This window comes from Marmota marmota, unplaced genomic scaffold (assembly GCF_001458135.2).
Source record: "Marmota marmota marmota unplaced genomic scaffold, marMar, whole genome shotgun sequence".
Taxonomy (NCBI): Eukaryota; Metazoa; Chordata; class Mammalia; order Rodentia; family Sciuridae; genus Marmota; species Marmota marmota.
The window spans coordinates 12,789,916-12,810,926 of NW_026000051.1; the positions used below are offsets into that span (position 1 = coordinate 12,789,916).

Sequence of the window (21,011 nt, forward strand, 5' to 3'; positions counted from 1 at the left end):
AGTGTCCTCCTTTATTGTGAAGATTTAGCTAGTGCTTTGTTTATATATTTATCACTTCTATATTGTCCCTTCTGAATGCACCATCTCTCTTCTACTTTAGACCCATATTTTTTATTTGAAAGAATGGTACAAATTAAAGAATTTAAGTGGATGTTTTGGTACAACTTAGAGTAAAGGTGAAGGTAACCCCAACATGGATGCACTGCCTTGGTGACAAGGGAAGTCACTTCCATGGCTATGGGGAAGTCACCTAAGACTTAGTTTTCATTCTCACTGTCTCCCAGGGTGTGTTTGTCAAAGAGAAAATCTGCCATGCCAGATTCTGGGGCTCTCATCTTGCACACCTTGGTTACACCATCAGCCAATTCTTTGATGGATTTCTCCTGCTCAATCAGGTAATGAGTCTTAATGAAGTCACACAAGTGGAGGTCATTTTTCAGTGGCCAGTTTGTGCAGTGCCAGAAGTGATTGGCTCACACTTTTCCCCCAGTGTAAAGCATATTCTATTGTGGTTAGCCCACTTTCCCAGTCATCACGGTCTGGTTTCTTGATATCCTGAAGGAAGATTCAGCCACCTCATGGTTCTGCAGCTTCATGAGTTTCTTGGTATATTCCGTCTCCTGGTGAGATTGGTGAAGACAGTATTTGGAAAGGTTCTTCAAAGCCATATCATCCCGGTCAAAGTTGTAAGACATGGAGAGGCTTAGAGCTCGAGGTTGCTCTGGCAGTTGATGGCAGCCTCAGAGTCCTGGTTCTGGAGCACCTGCGAGGGGGATGCGGTCCTCATGGAGGGTGGCGCTGGAGCAGCAGCAGCAGCCTTAAGATGGTCCAAAGCAAAGGGCTGCTGGCTTTTCAGCAGCTGGCCGGAGTGGGAGTCCAGCGCAGGTTCCGTCCAAGCACTGTTGAAGCAGGAAACCATGGTGACTCTTGGTGAAGAATGTCTTCAGACCCATATTTTTATCTGTCCATCACAAGTACTGTGTTCAAATGAAGTTCAGTGTGTGCTCTTGCTTCCCTCTGTTATCTTCAACAATCTTTGTGGTTCATAAAACCCACACACTAGATTCCTGGTAATCATCAGTGACTCCTGCATTGGTCAGGGTTTAAGGCAGGAAAACAGAATCTATATCAGGTAACTTTAAGGGAAATATTTAATATAACGGACCAATAATGCAGATGTTGGAGGGAAAGGGAAAACATGCTTAATGGCTTCACTAATCATTGGAAGAACAAAGAAAAGGTTGAAGAAGTTGTTATGACGTACAGCATCAGAGAGGATGTTTCACAGACTTGGGGACTCTGACCACTGAGAAGACAACCCCGGCCAGCTCCCCCTGTTGCCCCTGAAAAGGATCAATATAAATGTTAAAGGAAGCTGGACTCTAGAACTAATGATGCTGCCAGAGTAAAATTCTATCTCAGGTCAATTCTGGCAAGAAGAGCATCAAACTAATAAGGAACAAGTCTCTTCTGCTCACCTTCTGCCTTCTCCTAGTGGTCCTTAGTGGCAGAACCAGGAAACCAGGCACGATAAAATGTGTATTTCATATCACAACCCAAGAATGGAACTCAGGGAAGGTAACCTTCACATCAAAAAGATCACTATGTCCTGTAAATTATCTCTTTGACTTGTTGGTAAACATTCTCACCTTCCCATTTCTTGTTGTCACACCCTGGGGCAGGCAATCACCACCCACCACAAGTTCAACTCTCCACATAGGCTTCAGAATTGTGTCTCTTTTTCTTCCTTCCCTCCTATCCATCACACTTACACTGGTTGTTTTTCTAACAACCAACTGTGATCTCTTATGGTTCCTTTACTGTATTAAAACATATGCTCTGGGGAACCTGAAATAGTCTTCTCTCCATCTCTGTTCAGAGAATGCTTCTGAAAAAGTTTATCACATATGCAAAGAACAATGATTTTTCCCCCATAAAACATGGTCACATTCTCTATTCTGGGGTTCAGTGTTCACTGAGCATTTACTGTGTGATGGATATAAAAAATCGTATTTTGTTTTGTGAGTCCACTGCTTTTACTAACATTTATTTTTCATGGAGTGGTTCTATGTTTTGCTTTCATTCTTGTTTTAGTATTTTGCTTTTTTTTTTTACTTTCTGCTATAATCTGCAGAGAACTTGGCATATGATAGATACTACAAGCTACTTGCTGGATGAATGGATGACAGATATGTGTATTTAATAAAATAGACTTTTTACTTGTTCCGCTGGATTTGTGCATTGTCCGCACAGAACTCTCCAGTAGCTCTGGATCAATACTATTTAAGATGAGGTCCTGAAACCCATGTGTTCCTGGAATCAGGACACTTGAGAAAGAGTAAGGCACAGACAATACTGATTCCAAATCTTAGCTTGAGTTACGCTGAAGCCAATGAATTTGGGAAGAAAATTGAAGTTAAAGGAAGCGGGTGATCCACCAGAGTAGCTCACCCTTGGTACCCTTCTCCTTTCTTCTGAGAAACTGAAATTAGTTGCTCCTTCACTGTAACCCCTGCCTCCTCTCCTTTTCCACCTCCTCATTTTTAAACACTGCTGTTTTGGAGAAACATAGTGCAGTTCCAGCTGCAGGCACTAAATCATTGCTGTTCTTTGGACGTGTGCTGCAGAAGGGAGCCCCTGTGATGAATGGGGCTGTCCATATTTACATTGGGTGCGCAATAGCCGTGGGGATTGTCCTGTGCAATGAGTATTCTGGGCAAACTTGGCATGTCCCCACCCCACCACTCCCTCCCCAACCTTCTCCTTGCCCAGTGACAGTGACTGATTGGCCACTTCTAAGGAGAACTGCCCTTTGGAAGAAAGGAATCACAAAGTCCCCTCTTGTTGAAGCGTGCATGCACACACACAATTCTCATAACAGACACACTTCACACACACACACACACACACACACACACACACCCTCACTATCAATCTGTTAGTGCCACATTCTTTTTGGCGATTTCATATTTCTTTCGATAACCTTACCAAACGACAAAAACTGCTGCTCAGGTGTAGTCAGGGAGTAGAGGAAGAGCAACCTGTCTTCGAAAAAAGAATCTCTTATGGGCTTGTAGGGACATAACACTTTGACATGATGCATACTGCCTCATCCCCAAACTTATTGCCCAAGGCAAGTTGTGTCAAATACAGGTCATGCTAAAGCCCCGTGAAACCAGGGCTTTCTGCCTGTAGGCAATCCACCTTCCTGACTGTGTTAACTTGAATTCTGGTGCTAAAGAATAAAAAGACAAAGTGGAAAGAAGAATATGGATAGTAAAGATACATCCAATTTATATAGTTTTACAGAATCATTACCATCCCCATTTACATTTCAACAATTAGCTGTTAAAGCAAGAAGGACAGGTGTGTGTGTGTGTGTGTGTGTGTGTAATACATGTATGTGGATATGTGCACAGGAGACAGGCAAATACAGAAACCCAGATACAGAAAGGAGGTTATTTATTTAATATGAGGAAGGTTGGGCAAATTGGACTAATTTCATTAGCTAGAATATTTTAGACACAGAATGTAATCTGGACTTCAGGATTTTAATCTTATACTGTACACTGGCAATTTCACCGTCTCTCATATAAACTGAATCTGATAAATTTCGCCATTTCATCATATATCTTTCATAGATCTCTTTTGGATCCAGGAGTTCTCAGGGGTTCTGAGGGGAGGACATCAGACATAGAGACAGATCATCATGTTTATAATGATCCTGTAGGTGACTCACATGCTTTACTCCGCCCTACATTCTGTCTCAGTGGAAACCAAAGAATCTTTCCTACGACAAGACAATTCCGAGTTTTCAGATGACTCATTAGGAATTTTTAAATTTCTTTTTAGAGCACGTAATTACATTGCTATTCTTAGTTTTCTCCTACATCTTTTTCAACCTGTTCAGGGACACTTTCTGTGATATGAGGCTACAGAGTCTATTACAACTGTTTCTAAACTCAAAAAAAATCAGATCCAATTTTATAATATCTGGAAGAAAACATACTTTGTACATTATCAAACATTATAAAATGATAAAAAGATGGCAGAGTTATTAAACTTATTCTAAAAGCAATGCTTTCCTTTCTGTCTACCTAGCCACCACCAGCACCAAGAAATCCTTTGTGACTTGTGCCAGGACTCTGAGCCATGTCCACACACTAGATGCACTCTGACTGCAAAACTCCTTGCATTGAGCCCTAGTCCGTCACTAAAGAACAAGGCAAAGTAGGGATGGTCAAGGGCTCAGGGGCCAGGTTTATTTCTCTGTGAACTTCAGCAAGCTTCTTAACTCAGAAAACCTTACTTTCATTTGTGCAAAAGATTACTAATTTATCTGTACAGAATTATTATAAGGGCTGCATGATATAATAAATGTAAAGAAATTTATACTGGGTATTCATTTAATATATTATTTTTTCTTTTGCTTGTATGTTAGGATTTGTGAGGCAAGACCCTAGGCACTATGATTAAGAATCCAAAACACAAAACAAAACCAGCAAACAAGAGTGATAAGGGATTCATTTATCCAATAGTTTTAAGAAAAGTTGGGTAAGACGGGGGTTTTCATGGCAAGACATATTTTATACTTTCATATCATTAATATCAAAGAAATATGTTATACACATCATCTTCCAAACCTACATGATTGTGAAACTCACATTTATTGGTTGTCATTAGAATGACAGTGCATTCTAAAAATTTCTATAATGGTAGGCATTTTCAGTATCTGTTCTAATTTATTTATTATGGTGACCACCAGCCATATTTGGCCATGGAGTCTTTGAAAAATGGCTAGTGCAACAAATAAGCTATCTTACAATTTACTCAAATTAATTTCTAATTTAAGCTTTAACAGCCACATGTGGCTTGTGTCTATCATAGTAGAAAATTCAGACCTAGATGCAAGTGTCTCAGGAAACACTTTGGAAAATGCTGCTGTAGTACCAACAGCTGGTCAAACAGTCGGAAGTTGGCAAGGCCAGAAGGGGCAGGGTGGAGAAGGCAGGAGAGCTGCTGGCTTTACTCCGGGAAGAAAAAGCCATGAATAACAGCTACTAACCAGGTGGGTTCTATGAGAAGTTAATGAGGCTCAAGTCTCAGAGCTACTCTCTTGCATCAGTCCATCCAAGGTCCCAGGAGTTTTACGCCTGGTCATGTATTTTATTGTTAAAATACCAAAAGTAAAATGTTTTAGCAATAATTGATTAAAACAGCTGTTTACACTCTGACTTCCCTTATGCAATATATCCACTTATGTTGAGAGGTACAAGGATCTGAATGTCTGGCTTCTTCCCCGAAATCATGTGCTAAAATCCTAACCCCTGAGGTGGTGGTATTTGGAGGTGGGATTTCAGGGAGATGACTAGGTCCTTAGAGTGGAGCCCTCATGAATGGGATTATGCCCTCATAAAAGAGGCTGTGCATCTTCCACAGCGTGAGGCCTCAGTTAGAAGGTGCTCAAAGTCAGGAACAGGCCCTAATTTGACCTCAATTCACTGACAGCTTGGTCTTAGTCTTCCTAGTCTCCAGAACTAGGAAATAATGTCCCTTATTGGCAAACCTTTCAGTTTATGATATTTTTTTTGCTGTAGCAGGCCAAAAAAGGCCCAGTCAGATGGTTATATGTAGCATGAACACTTTTAGATCTGAATAAAGAGAAGGTGAGGCAAAGACACAGTGTTTGGGTTGAAGTAAACTCTATTTACATGATGCAGATTCTCTTTTGTAAATATTTAAGTTGTTTCTGGTCCGGTCTAGACACGACTTTCAGCAATGCTTTTTAATATCGTAAACTCAAAAAGGATGTAAGATTATTTTTTAAGGAAAATCTAAAATGTTTTTTAATTTTATCTCTCATATTTGAAACAATGCTTCTAAAGACTTGCACAAGTTTGGTCAAAATCTTAAAATTTACATTACATTACAATAATTAATGAAGCCCAAAAGAACTTCTTTCCACTATCTTTCAATGCAAACAAATTTCAAGTAACATTATTAGAGAAAAGATCAAATTACATTTTATTCTCTCTTTAGAGGATATTAAACAACTTTGTCATAGAAAGACATGATGATCAAATGAAGCAAAAAAAAAAACCAACTAAAGAAAATTATTACACAGATATTTCAGAAAGTTAATTTGTAAATGAGATTTACATTGTTTAATGGATTTGGGAACTATAAAAATTTGAATTGACTATGAATGTTTTCCTTCTCTAACTAAACATTATTTTTAATTCTGTATTTTTAATTTTGTGTTCTTGTTTTGAAACAGGCCCATAAAATTCTATAATTTGGAGTTTACAGCAAACAGGTGCCATCTTTAAAAATTCTTGAGTTGGGAAGAACAAGAATCTGTGGGTAAGATCACCAGCAATCACATCCTGCCAGACAGCAGTATGAACAGATAGTCACTCACAAAAGTAACTTTATAATTGCTAAGGAAGCCAACTGAGAACCTTAGTGCTTGATTTTAACAAGGTAAAAAGAAAGGCTGCATTAAAAAGACAGAAAAAAAAAAGAGTTGCAGACATCAGCCCTGCTCCACCTATAAGGGGCCTGGAGAGAGACACCTCTCACTTGTGGAGGAGGAGGGCACTAAGTTTGCACTTCAAACCTGGTACCAGAACCCTCATGGTGAATCTGTGCATGTGCTTGACAGAGCTCCACACCCTTACTTTCAGACCAAGATCTGAACACGGTGGTGCTAGAGCTATGTTTCCCAACAAAGACACTGCTCCAAACCAGGTCCCCCAATACCAGGTGACAGAGCAGGAAGCAAGACTCCACTCACTGGAAAACAGGGAAAGAAATGTAGCATAGGACTTTGGGTTAGAACTCAGTTTTGAGCCAGCCACAATGAGACCCATCTCCAGTTGGAAAAAAGTCCCCATATCAAGGCCAGAGCTCATAGACATAGCTTCTAGACCTTCTCAGGCACCACAGTGAAGCCTGCATTCAGGAAGGGAGCTCAAGTTTTGGCCCACATCATTGCCTTCCTTGGAGTGGGCCTGGGGCACCCCTGAAGACTTTGCACGTCCCAGTAGCTGTGAGAATCAGGTACGACCCAACTTATCAAGGGACTATTTTCACAAGTCACTCCCCTAACCTTGGGCAGCACAACTATCCCCAGGTTGGTCCTCACAGATGACATCTCTAAAACTAATCCAGCACCACGCAAATACCTGCATGTCCTGACGGGGTAGACTCAGGTTTTGGCCTGTGTCACTGCCAATTGCATTGTGTTCCTTAGTCCACCTCTGAGACTGGCAGGTCCCTGAGCTTTGATACTCAGGAGTGATCCAGCTTAGTTAGCATGAGCCTTAGTGGCCAAGGGACTGACTTCATCGACACAAGCTCAATCTTGGACAACATAGTATGAGGTAAGATTTCATTCACTGGACAGATCCTAATGGCATCCATTTCCAGGGCAGTACCCATGGGCAGAGCCTCTGGAACGGCCACTGGTGCCAGGAGAAGACAGATAGCTGGAGTCTGTTAGTCTTCTAATCTGGCTAGCATCACCTGCAGTTGGCTGTAGCAGTCTTGAGCCACAGGTCCTTCCCATAGCAGTGTAACACTGAGCTATGATACACAAAACCAGTGCAACACTCATGTGCCTTAGGGCCATGTGAGTGTTGCACTGGTTTGGAGGAGGCTATGAACTCAGATTATGACAGATTTGTGGCACCTTTGAACACAAGATGGTGTAAGCTAGTCCCTGTATGGTGACTCAAAGCAGAGTTAGCAAAATCCCACTGTCTGGCCACTGGCAAGTGAATGGGGTCTAGGAGTGTGGACCTTCCCCAGCACCAGGGACAGACTTAGGAGGATTGACTACCCATTTCAGGGACTCCCCCAGTTCTTGCTGAACAGCATCTAATTTTTAATTTTCTCACCATAAATAAATGATAAATGCTTAGAAGCTAAATATGTTTAACCTGGGTTAAACATTAAACATTACGCAATGTAAACTTTTATTGAAACACATGGTACCTTATTATTAAACACAATTTTATTATAATTGTACAGATTAATGGGATTCACTGTGATATTTTCTTACATGCACACATTGTGTATTGATCCTATATATCTACCCTTCTACTCTCTTATTTGTATCAGTTTAAATAAAGTTGATTTAAATTTTAAATAATTATGTCATCCTTCAGCCAATACTAAGAAGGTAAGATAGATTATTGCAGTGAATCTAGTCTTCCTACTGGTCCATGGAGAAGATTTTATCATTTTAATCTCTCAATTCTGGAAGTGAGTTTGGGTTTTGCCTAAGTTTATAGAATTCATATGTAGAATGATTGAAACTCAAACATGAGAAGACACCACTTCTGGCTAGGAGTTGGAAGGTAGCAGTAAGCTGTTGCTCCTGTTGGAACCACTGGCCATGGGGCACAAATCTAAGCAGTAACATATTTGTAAAGTGATAAGGTCTGGCACAGTGTTGTGAGCCTCTAATCCCAGCAGCTTGGGAGGCTGAGCCAAGAGGATCGCGAGTTCAAAGCCAGCCTCAGCAACTTAGCAAGGCGCTAAGCAACTCAGTGAGACACTGTATCTAAATAAAATACAAAAGATGACTGGGGATGTGGCTCAGTGGTTGAGTGCCCCTGAGTTCAATCCCTGGTTCCAAAAAAAAAAAAAAAAAGAATAAATAAGTGATCAGAAGTGTGTGGAAGGTAAAGGGTGTAGAAGAATGAATTTCCAGGGACAAGAAAGCACTCCTCATGTGAGAAGAATTGCTGCTCTCTTCCCTAAGGGTGTTTTCTGAGCTGCCTCACTGGACAGAAGGCTTGCAGAAGGCAGACAGATTCTTCCCAGAAAAAGAAAACCAGTGGAAGTTTTCATAACCACATGGGTTAGTGTGAAGAAATCAAACCTGGGGGTGCCACAAATTTTAGATGGATTGTCCCCAGGAGATCTGAAGAGTTATGCAGGACCATAGTAAAGTGGGGTGCGGCTGAAAAATCACAGTAAAATTGCATGGGATCTTTCAGTACCTACAGGACAAAAGAGCATTTGCTATTTTTCTCTTATTGCCTGTTCCAATGCCTCTGTTGTCTTCCATTGTGTAACAACAAACAATTTGCTTTTCACCTCTGTGCATTAATTCTGTTTCTGGCAATCTCAAATGGTGTCACTGTGAACTTTCAAGTGTGTGTCTTTCGGATAATCCGGGGCTTCATCTGTGCTGGGGATATATCCAGGCCTGGGATTGCCAGGTTGAGGGGATATGAAGTCATTCTACTTAACAGGAGGGACTGATTTTCAAAAAAATGATTATCAACTCTACTAGGGGCACAGCTGACTTAAAAACCACAAAACACGTTTACATGTATCTAAATCTATATTTATTTCTCTTTGTATATCTATGAAAAGATGAAGAGAAAGAGGGAGTTCATATGGAGATAAGAAAACAGAAGAGAAAAAGTCAAGAGACTGGAGAAAAGAGAAATGCAAAGAAATGAACAGGGCAGTGGGTGAGAGAGAGGGAGGAGACCTAAGAAGACAGGGATAATGTTAACTAGAAAAACAGAATAGATGGAGACAAGGAGATTTTAGAAAACATCAGTGCATACTTAGACACATTTTTTTTTCTCCCCTAATCACAGAAGGCAAACATATTTCTGGAGAGATGCTTTTGTCTGCAAGGTGTGTGTGTGTATTTCTTATTCTTAAATTAGTTGGTGATTTTGATGGGTTGAGCATGTTCTTTTAAGTGTGTTGACAGTCAAAAAGAATGTGCATCTGAAATAAACATTCTTTATTTCAAGTATTAGAAGTAAACAAGGAGTCAGTGTCTCTGCAAGACAGGAGGAAAGGAGAACAACAGCGACAACAGAATGTAGAGGAGGAAGTTTATAGCATATAGGAAAGAAAAAGAGTTTTATAGAATTACAGTTAAGGGTGAGGGCTGGGCATACACTCCTGTGCTGAGTGATGGAGGCCCAAACCCCAACTTCTAGCCTCCTTCTCAACATGGGTTACTGTATATGAAGCATACACCAAATTGGCTTTCAATTCCACACTAATTTGGACTGATACTATGTAGTCTTAAGAGGCTCTTATCCAATCCTGGAATGTCCATCACAGAAAACTAAAAAAGTTACTTTTATCTAAGCTTTAACTTTACATGTGAGAAAGATGGAGGCCGCCAAATGAACATAACTTGAGGAGACACTACAGTGATGGTATATGATTTCTTCTCCGCTGCTACAAAGCACCATAGTTCCAGCTGACCTGCTGGTTTGGGCCATATTTCTTCCCAGCAGGATATGTGCATCTGGGGTTGCTGTTGCTTTGTTAATTTTTTATTGTACTACATTTAACCTTGTTCTGTCTTCTCCCCCTGGTCCCAAGTAGCATGTACTCCCAAGCAAGGAAGCAGAGTCATATATTCTTGATGCTTTTACTAGGAGGAATAGTTTGGGTTCAGACAAAAAAAATATTCAGATAGAATTATAAAATCTAAAGATGCAAATGGTTTTGAAAAAGCATCAAGTCCCTTATGTTAAAAATGAGAACACTGAGCTCAGAGATTTTAAGTACCTTGACCAAGTTTACATAGATGGTATGAAGTTGACAGCTAGATTAGAATTCAAGCTGTTTCACTCTCAAGAAATTTGATATAAACCTCAGTTTAAGTTCTGAATTAAGGAGTATTCTGATGCAGTAGAAGGAACACAGGTCTTGGATTCCAGCCTCAAAGAGCTTAGTAATATATCATAATGTAGCATATGCCCTAAATATAGCCATTTTACTGGAAATGCCAGGTAACCCTGGTAAACTGTAAACACTACCAGAGAAAGTTAAGTGAAAGGAGCACTAATGTAGTGTGTGTATGTGATGTGTGCATGTGTGTGTGTGAAAGAGAAAAAGAGAAAGATTGATTCAAGCCAAAGGCAGAGTCCCCAGCAGATGCCAGATATACAAAGAACACAGAGGACCAGGGGTGGGGGGCAGCTGAGAAACACACTGTTCTGACTACAGGTAGTTCCTTGTCTGTTGGGGAGAACAACAGCAAAATATTTGAGGGCAGAAGCAGAAACTAGAGAAAATAAGAAAACCAGGAAGCAAATGACAGAGGAGGCTCATCCAAGCAAGAAAAGGATCAGCATCAATGAGCTTTTTGGAGATGGAGTCAGGATGACAGAAGGACAAAAATCAAATAACTTTAAAAAGGGGGGGGACCTCACGCATGTTAAGGGGTGCTGCAGACTGATGAGGAAGGACTGCCCACAGACAGCTCCTTTCCCTGTTCCTCCCTGGTTCCCTAATACCGTGCCGTGTACACACAGAGATAAAGCGGTCTCTTTTCCACTTCCTTCTCTGTGGGCTTCATTTCTAGTCACAGTCTCAGCTGGTTAATTCTCTTTTCTCTGAGATCAGAGATTAGATATAGCCTGGATTTATGGCTGGAAGAAATAAAAAGAACTATTCCTATCAAGGATTCAAATGATTAAATATCCCACTGCAGAGATGCTTTTAACTTCCCATATAGTAGAATTTCACTGGCTTCAGACACTAGGGCTGGTGCTACCCTGGAGCTCTGAGTCAGGGAGAGCAAAGACAGAGAGCTGGGGATGGAGGCAGCAAGGAGATAAAGAATGACCAGGAATGAGAAACAGAGATGGACTTGGAAATGGAGTGGGGAGAGACTGCCACAAACAGCAAAGACAGGAATTGAAAATAAGGAGACATGAGTGGCATTAAAGAATCACTAATTCTAGGAGCTTTGGACTGAAATTGGAAGGATTGAACCAATCAAAGAGCAAAAGTAAAGACAGAAGAAAAAACTCTTGTGAACATGTTTTGTGTTCCACTCCCAGGATAATTTACCTTTGGTTTGTATTTTCATATCTGAGACTTCACCATTCCTATGTTATTGAGTCCTAGAACTCAAACTATGGAACATCCATTTCAAAAGAATGTTTTATCTAGATGTTGCATGTTGCAACCTGGTGGCCCCATTCATATTTTGTTGGGCTAAAATCCTTACTAAAGGTTTGTTTGCCCATTGCATTTCGCATACAAATCAGAAATTCAAGTTTCCCCCATAAACATTACAAGACCTAGTAATGCCTGACTCTTCTGCCCACACATACTGGGAATAATTATTTGCAATAATTATTTGCAATTTTTCAATCCCCCACCCTTTGAGGAAGAGCAAGACACTCTCCTGGTTCTCCTTGTCCCCACCTGACCTCTCCTCTGATGCCTTGCCCTGCAGGCATTTGAGCAGGCTCTTCAGGATGTGGTCCAACCACTCTACACCATTTCCCCAGCCCCCAACAGAAGCCCACACGTACACTGCATGCTTGAGAAAACAGAGGGAAGGGCAGCCAAGGGGCCTTCCAAGGTCACACAAGGAATTCCTGGCAGAGATCAAAGTACAGTCCAGCTCAATTTCTTTTGTCCCTGTGTCAACTGCAAGGCTCTTGGCAGTCAGACTTTCCAGACTGGTGCTCTGGTCACAGCTCAGTCTATCAAGCCATCCACAAACCTGAAATTTTGCGCATCTTGGCTCCTTGGCCTTAACGTTGAGGTTCCAGAGTCCTCTGATTTAGAAGGGGCCTCACAGATTTCCTGGGCAGGTCCTCACATTTTTCAGATAGATGGAGGTCCCAAGTGTCTGTTCAATTTGCTCGAATCAAACTGTGCATGAAAGAGGGGGCCCACATCAGAGTCCAGCCCCCCTCCTCCTCACCTCAAGTCACAGCTCAACACCTGTTCCAAGCTCCAGCAACCCCCTGCGGGGGGTGGAGTTTGACTTCACTTCCTCTTTAGGCTGCTTCCCAGATCTGAGACCCAAACATAATTTCCAGAGCCCTGGGGCACTGCGCTCCTCTGGTTTTTAAGTTCATGCTGTGCCTCTGCTAGTATTTTCCCCTTGGATCCCTGGCTGACATTGGTCCCAGTCCCCATCTGTCTGACGCCTTCCCTTCTCCTCCTCCTCTTTTTATTCCACTAGATTTAATTTTACCATGATTTCCTCCCAAGGTTTCTAATTTAATGTGAAGTCGACTCTGACCCAGTATTATTTTCCTTGCCCCTTCACTGTGGCACTCGCCATCTGTCCCAAGAATTTAAATGATTCTATTTTTCTTTGTTTTCTTCCATCTGTCTCTCTGCTTCCTCCTTGGCTCCCTAACCCTCCCCATCTCTTTGCCTTCCACTATCTCTTCCTCCCTTCAGGTCTATGTCTTTCTGTAACTTACTCACTTGTTTTCTCTGGTATTTTCTCCCCCCCCCTTTTTTTCCTTGCTGCCTGTTTTCTCTATTTTTGCTATAGTCTCTTTACTTTTTATGTCTCTTCTCTTCTCTCTCTCCCAGGGATTGAACCTGGGGCACCTAACCACTGAGCCACATCCCCAGCCCCTTTTTATATTTTATTTTGAGACAGGGTCTCACTCAGTTTCTGCTGTGGCTGACTTTGAACTTGCCATCCTCTTACCTCATTCTCCCAAACCTCTGGGAGGTATGAGCCACTGCACCAGGCTCCTGTCTCTTCTCTTGATGAATTCTCTCACTCTGGTTCTGGCTCTGACTCTGTCTTCTACAGAATAAAGATCTATTTATTTTCTCCAGGAGACATGGAATAAGTGTCAGATTTGTGAAGAGAAATAGGAAAGCAAATCCTTCAGCCCCAATCCCCCCTACTGATGCGGACAGGTGGGCACATGTGCCCTACTAAATCGTAGTAGCTTCTCTGCCTTGGGGAAAAAACATTGCCTTTCTCTGGCTCAGATTTTACAGTGGGCCTTAGATGTCTTCTCCATTTGCACTTTGTGCCTCTCACTGAATTAAACAGGAATGAGATTCAGCAAACCTGGGATGGAATCTACGCCTGTCTGATCATAATGAACCTTTGAACAGACCAGATAGACCATCAATCCTTTCCACCATTGCAAATCATACAGCCTCAAAAGGATAATGATGGAAGGCTAGGGAGATAAGAAGTGATATCATAGAAAAAAAAAGTGTGAAATATATTTTAAAAACACCAAATTACTTTTATCTATTATGTCTTCTTTGTATTTTAACAAAATATTTCATACTCTATGAAAAAGAAAACCGAAACATTGGGAAGGTGGGAGAAAGTAAAAGACACTGCAGGAAAAAAGAGGAAAATAACACCTCACCTGACTTTTTACTAGTGAGACATAAAGGGTCAAATTAGAGAAGAAATGGAAACCAGTATACAAAGTTAAGGCTTAGATTATCATTGTTCATCTTCTCTTTAATTCCCATGTATAAACACATAATAGTAACAGGTTTTTCAAAGTCTAAGATGCTTGGATGTCATAATTATCATAATTATATCTGAAGAACAATTCAGAGTTTAGGAAGAGGGCTTCTCACAGATCCAACTTTGTTTTATTCATGGCCATGGTCCTACAGCAGAAGGGGGTAGATTCTATGTTTACAAAGCTTAAATTTTCATGCCTCTCATTTAAGAGGCCTTCCAATGCTAGGTGAAGGTTGATAAGGTTATTGAGTAGTTTCTGAATTCAGTGCTCCAAACCTCCTGGATGAAACAATATGTAAAATAAAAGTCAGTTTGTAAACTGCCAAGTGTCCTCAGCTCCCAGACAGTTGGAGATGAACCTTCCGAGAACCTCAAAGGAGAATTTGCTGCACAGTGATTATATCCTCTGTCATTTATAAAACCACAATTTTGCAGGGACTTACATTGTGTTTTCACTCACTATTCATGACTTTAATATCCCAATATTTTCAAGTGAAGAAATTGAGGTTCAGGAAGGTTGATTGATTTGCTGGGGTCAAACAGCCTATAACTGGTAGTATTTAGTTCATCCAGGTCAGCCTGCTCAAAACTTATTTTTTTTTAAAGAGACAGAGAGAGAGAGGATTTTTTAATATTTATTTTTTAGTTTTCGGAGGACACAACATCTTTATTTGTATATGGTGCTGAGGATCGAACCCAGCGCCACACACATTCCAGGCGAGCGTGCTACTGCTTGAGACACATCCCGAGCCCAAAACTTATTTTTTTTCTCATAATACCACACTGACTATTTTCCAGGGAATGGATGTAGGAATAAAGGTTAAAATATGACCTAATATCAAATTTTTTTTTCTCTTTTTAGTCAGTCACTTTTCTTGTCTCTTCCATAAACAGTTCACCAGCAGAGTAGGCAAATCCTTGAATGAATGGATGACAGCGTCTTTACTGAGACCACTTATCCTGGAGGAGATGGAATGGCTCTTCCCAAGGCAACTTCAAGTTAGATGATTACAGGTGAATTTGGGAAGGGATGTGTTGAATGCATCTTACAGAGAGGAAGAAAAAAATTCCACTTATTAAGTCATCTTCCTCCTATCAGGACACCTGCTGGATTACAGTCAAATTGCCAATGAATAATTAAAAGCTAATTTCCATAAAGTGATTTGCCATCCTTTATTGGTTCCTAAATCACCCTCTGGTGAGCTACTGCATAGAGGGATGCTGGCTAGTGTTAACTGGTTTGAAGTCACCCATGATGGCAAGCAGGAGCCCCCAGTGCCTGGAAAGGGGGATGCAAATAAAGGGCTCAAAATTTGGTGGTTTGGGAGGAAAAGCAGGCCCCCTGGAGTTGACTGATGTTAGAAGAGCACAGGAAGTTGTAGAAAAACCCAAAGACATGAAACTGATACAATAACTGGTGGAATTAAAAGCACCTTTGAGAGAGATGGCTTTGTAATTTTTAAGCAATAGATACTCCACAATAATGCAAAGAGAAGGGGGAATTTCTGGCTCATTTCTTTAGCCACCATCAGCTCTGCAGAAGCTGGAAGAGACCATAAAATCATTTAGATTAGTAATCTGGCTAAGTTATTTTGTGACCCAGACTTTAATTTAATTTTAGCTTTTAGTGTTTGTTTTTAAGCTCATTCAGAATCCATTTATTTTAAACAGATAAAAGTGAAGCTTCTTTAGCTATATAGGCAATGGTTTTTTTAAAAAAAAAAATTTGTTTGAGGACAATTGCATATGTCAAAAGTTTACATATGCATTTTCTTTGACAAAACAATTATTCTTCTGGTATTTTACCCTTCAGCAAAACTCACACCTGCACAAAATATTGTGTAATTTTTGCATTATTGCTTATTCTATCAAGAAGCAAAAACAGCGTATCCATAGAAGAAAGTTCAAATAAATTGCTGTATCATTTTTTAAAGAAATGAACAAAGTTCATATGAGCTAATATCAGAAGATATGCAAAATCAGTTTTTGCTAAATAAAAAGTTTCAAAATATAGATAATACATTATTATCATACAATGTATATTGAAAACTCTCTCACTCCCAAGTATGTTAACCTTTATCACCTACGTAGTAAAATATAAGCATAAAAAGTAACTTAAGAGGGTTGGGGTTGTAGCTCAGTGGTAGAGCGTTTGCCTAGCACGTATGAGGCCCTGTGTTCGATGCTCAGCACCATGCAAAGATAAATAAATATTATAAAGGTATTGTATTCATCTACAGCTACACAAAATTTTTTAAAGTAATTTTACTAAACCATAACAGATTTTGTATTTATGGATTTATTTATTTATTTATTTATTTATTTATTTATTTATTTTTTAATATGGAACACTTCACAAATTTGTGTGTCATCCTTGTGCAGGGGCCATGCTAATCTTCTCTGTATCTTTCCAATTTTAGTATATGTGCTGAGGAAGTGAGCACTATTTATGGATTTAAATCGAACTTTTTTAAAAAAATGTTTGAGCAAATTTATACTTTTGTATTCCTTCTTTGTGTGTATTGTTTTCATAATTTCATGACTAAATTTTTTACCTCACATCTAAGTTTTTTTCTGTTTCAATTGAGTTTCTTTTTTTGTAGACTCTGTTATTTTATTATGGCTTCTATTGTTTCTCTGTTCATTTCAATGCTTATTTTATAATCATTCTCAGATTATCCTATTATCTCAAGTTCAGGGGATGCTAATTTATATATGTATTTTTTTTACTTTCCTTAAGCTTTATAATTTTTTTTAATTTTAGTTTATCTTTATCAAAATCTATTTGCTCCGTATGAGAGATCACGAACCTTAAATATGGAACTGACTTATACAGTGGTTTTCCTTTAACTATTTGAAAATCAAAAGAGCAACCTGATTTTTTTAATGTTATTTTTTGATCTTGGGATTCCAATAAATGTGGAGGATGTTAATTCAAACTCCATGTCCACAAAGGATGATACAGAGCTGAATGTTTTCAACACTTTCAGGAGATTTCTTCTGCATATTTAAAGGTCTAGAAGTGTCCTCCTGATTTCTTAGACAATGATAGAATCTTCCTAATCCCCTTTCAACAACAAAGAGACCTCTGCAGTCCTCATTGCTCATTTCCAACTTCTCACTCCTTTTTGGACCTTCACAAAGTGGGTTATCCCTTCTTTGCTGACAGCTCTGATTTCTAGCAGGGAGAACCACATCTGTGTAACCAAATCTACCCATGGTGAAATGGTCTTGCTTCCTGCATTTGTTCTAAATATTTTTTTTAATGAGTCATATGAACATTTCTATTTTTTTCTAATTTTCTGCTACAGTTTTCAAAACATTTATTATGATGCATTTCCCCCTAATATTTCTATATTTTTGTAATGGAAAAAAAGTCTATAGCAGCTCAGTCCATCCTATTATCAGGATGCTTCATTCATTATTCCTGCAACCGAGGAATAATTTAAAATTGGGAGTAAACATTAACTAATCACTAATCTTTGCCTTGCTCCCCAAAGTTAATTCTTGAAATTCTATGTTTCCAAGTAATAATTATAATAATAGCTAATAATATTAATGATTTACCAAGGGTCTGGAACTTTTCTAAGTAATATATATGTATTAATTCACTTAATTTCCATAGCCCCATGTAGCAGATACTACAAACATTATCCCTGCTTTACAGATAAGAAAACTATGTCACAAAATGTTCAAGAAACTTGTTCAAGATCGGAGCGTGTAAGACCCAGAACTGTAATATGATAACCAGATGTTTCCCTTAACTACCATGCCAGTCAAGCACATTGGAAATATCAATTACAGTTCACTCTGACTTCCACCCATATGCAAGTTGGTAATGAAGCAATAGAAATTCACCAGCAAATATTATGAAACTCTTGAAACCTGAACAGTGTTAATGGGCACAAACGATAGAAGCATTCAGAACTTCACACCATGTCTGGAGACCACATTACAGCCCAAACTAGACACAACTCCAGGCTTGAACTGGGTCACATTTGGCCATTTTGAACCTCTGTAGGCTCTTATGAGTACATCCAGCACACACCAGGCAGACAGGAAGTTAATACATGGGTCAGTGGATAGGTGGATGAGGATAGTCTAAAGGAAACCAAAAGATTGATAAAATGAAAGATTTGATAGGGTTGCATATGCATACACAATCATCCCTATTGCTACCTTCATACGTGTCATAAAAAATTTAAAAAAATAGAAAGGCATAAAAAGATTATTGGACATTCACCTATTGTAATCATTGGATTACCTCTATTTTTCATTGTCTTTGAGCCATTTTACAACAGTGAAAGTTGTTGTAAAAAATAATCAAATGATTCTTGAGTATAAAAATAAAAGTGTTGTCCAACAGAGATATTGATTATTGACCTGTAGATATCAGCCTTCCTGGGTGATGCCTGGCCTGAGGATGGCAGAGATCATCATTCTGAAAGATTCTAAAAAAGTGGCCCATTAATTTCTGCTACAAAGATCTCTGGACCCTCTTTATTTTTTGTTATTTTTCAAAACTGATTTTTTGGACTCCTTATTTTTCTTACTTTTTAAAGTTATCCAAAATCAGTTTCTGCTGATTACAACCAAAGGATCTTAAACATTGTGATTAAAACTAACAATGATGCATTCTACGTTTACATTTAAGTTTTCACAATTTTTCATTTTCTTTCTCCCAATCAAAAATTCCTAGGAGTCAAACTTTGTAGAATGGCCAAACATAAAAAAGAATACACTATTAGTTATGAGCAAACATTGGTTGAGGCTGGCATATTCATTCCCAGTGATAGCAATGTAAAATACAATAAAGAACATTCTGATGATAATTAATAAAATTGAGCATGAATATGCCCTAGGGCTCTTAAATCACCTTCTTGGGTATGTATTCCAGAGACACTTTCACATTGGTCTATCACAGATGTGTATACGGATATTGTCTGGTTTAGTAGGAACTATGACTTCAGTGGCTATAACCATGAAAATAGAGAAATAAATTTTTTGTGTGTAAATAATATAGAATACTATGAAGCATTAAGATGCAGACTAAATGTACCAATGGCAATATAACTCGGTCATAAAAAGTATTTTTTAATGTAATGAATTAGTTTTAAACCAATACAATTACATAAATTACAAATAATCATACATGATATGGCATAATGTAAGTTTATAAGGTTCCACATAAATTTCAGGTGCACATGGAAGAATGAAGAGGCTTGGAAAATGGATATAGACACAAAATAAAACAAGAGAAGGATGTTGAACAGAGCAATGTTTACTCTGCACTTTGAAGGAAGGATATGAGTGTTTGCACTCAAGGTCCAGCTTTTGGTCAGTGTTTGTGTTGCTGTGACCAAAGTTCTGATAAGAACAACTTTAAGAAGAAAAAGTTTATTTTGGGTCAGAGCTTCAGCGGTTTAGTCCATGGTCTGCAGTCTCCATACTCCGAACCCTGGGTGAGGCTTTGCTCACCAGAAACAAAATATAAACCCCAAGGCTACGCCCCCCAGTGACCCACCTCCTCCAGCAAAACTTAACCAGCCAGAAACCTGAAAAAGTATTAAATGTCCTTCTAGATCAAAATATTAGTAAGAGGTAAGACTTTGGTAATACTCCCCCCAAAATGGGATAATGAGTTCATTTATAATGCTATATAAACTTAAGGGTGTTTGTTTATTAATAATTAACCAAAATAATTAGTAATAGCATGAGAAGCACTCTCTAACCAACATTATTATTCACTCATTCAAAACTATGTAATGATCAGAAAAAGGATATTATTTTAAAGAATGTTCCACAAGTGAAATATTTATTTGGTTGCTAAAGTCTCACTGTATACCAGTATGATGAGAATAAGCAAGGGTGAAGTTGAACAAAAATCAATCTTTGCTCCAGGCCATATTTCCTATAATTAGCTATTACTGAATGTTTAGTTAGCACTAATCAAAAGCTTAGAGAGAAAGAAATCATTTTCTCTTACTAACACAAGCATATACTTAGGACTTTTATCTACCAAAGTATCATAAATATGCCTTCTTGTAGTACAGCCCTGACTGTCAAATAGGACTTTCTGTAATGATGGAGATTTTCTATACATGTGTACCTGTGTACAGTAGGCTCTAGCCATTGGCTACAGAGCACTTAAAATATGATAAGATTGGCTAAGGAATTTAATTTTTAATTTTTTTGATTTTTTTCATTAATTGGAATTTAAATATCTTCTGGATAGTCTACTGGAATTGGGTCTTGAAATAACTGTCTCCAAGTGGGCAGGTGGCCTTCAAGGAGGCATAAAGAGGAGAGTGCTTATTCTAGAGCTTGGACTTACAAGTGAACAGGGTTCTGGGGATGCTGCTTATCTCTGCTCACCCAGACCCTTCTTATGTAGTATCTGACCTTATCTACACAAAGTCACCTTACCTTTGGATTAAGAGATTATTGGGGCCAAACTTTCAGTCCACTGATGTCAATAGCCCATTTTATTCTTGCTCATATATGATAAAAATCTGAAGTTCTCTACCCCTGCAAACCTCTCATTCCCCAGTAATTCATGTTTGAAAGAAGAGAGAGAGCAACCCATATTCCCTTACTACAGGATATCCATAGCCAGTAAAATTTCACTTTCAAGTACAAGCATCATCTTCTTGAAAATCTTTTTTCAAATATTGGGATGTTAAATAACAATATGAACAACATGTAGTAAAGTGTTTCATTAAAAATTTCAGGTGATTAGTTTAGCAGGTTA

At 39.0% G+C, this 21,011-nt stretch overlaps 1 non-coding gene and 1 pseudogene across 1 annotated transcript; both read right to left on the minus strand.

Moving 5' to 3' along the window:
- Positions 1 to 257: 257 nt before the first annotated feature.
- On the minus strand, positions 258 to 787 carry LOC107152257 (annotated as a pseudogene).
- Positions 788 to 16,597: 15,810 nt separating this feature from the next.
- Positions 16,598 to 16,704, minus strand: LOC125619676. Its single transcript, XR_007351218.1, has one exon. It is a non-coding gene; the product is annotated as a U6 spliceosomal RNA (small nuclear RNA).
- Between the last annotated feature and the right edge of the window lie 4,307 nt (positions 16,705 to 21,011).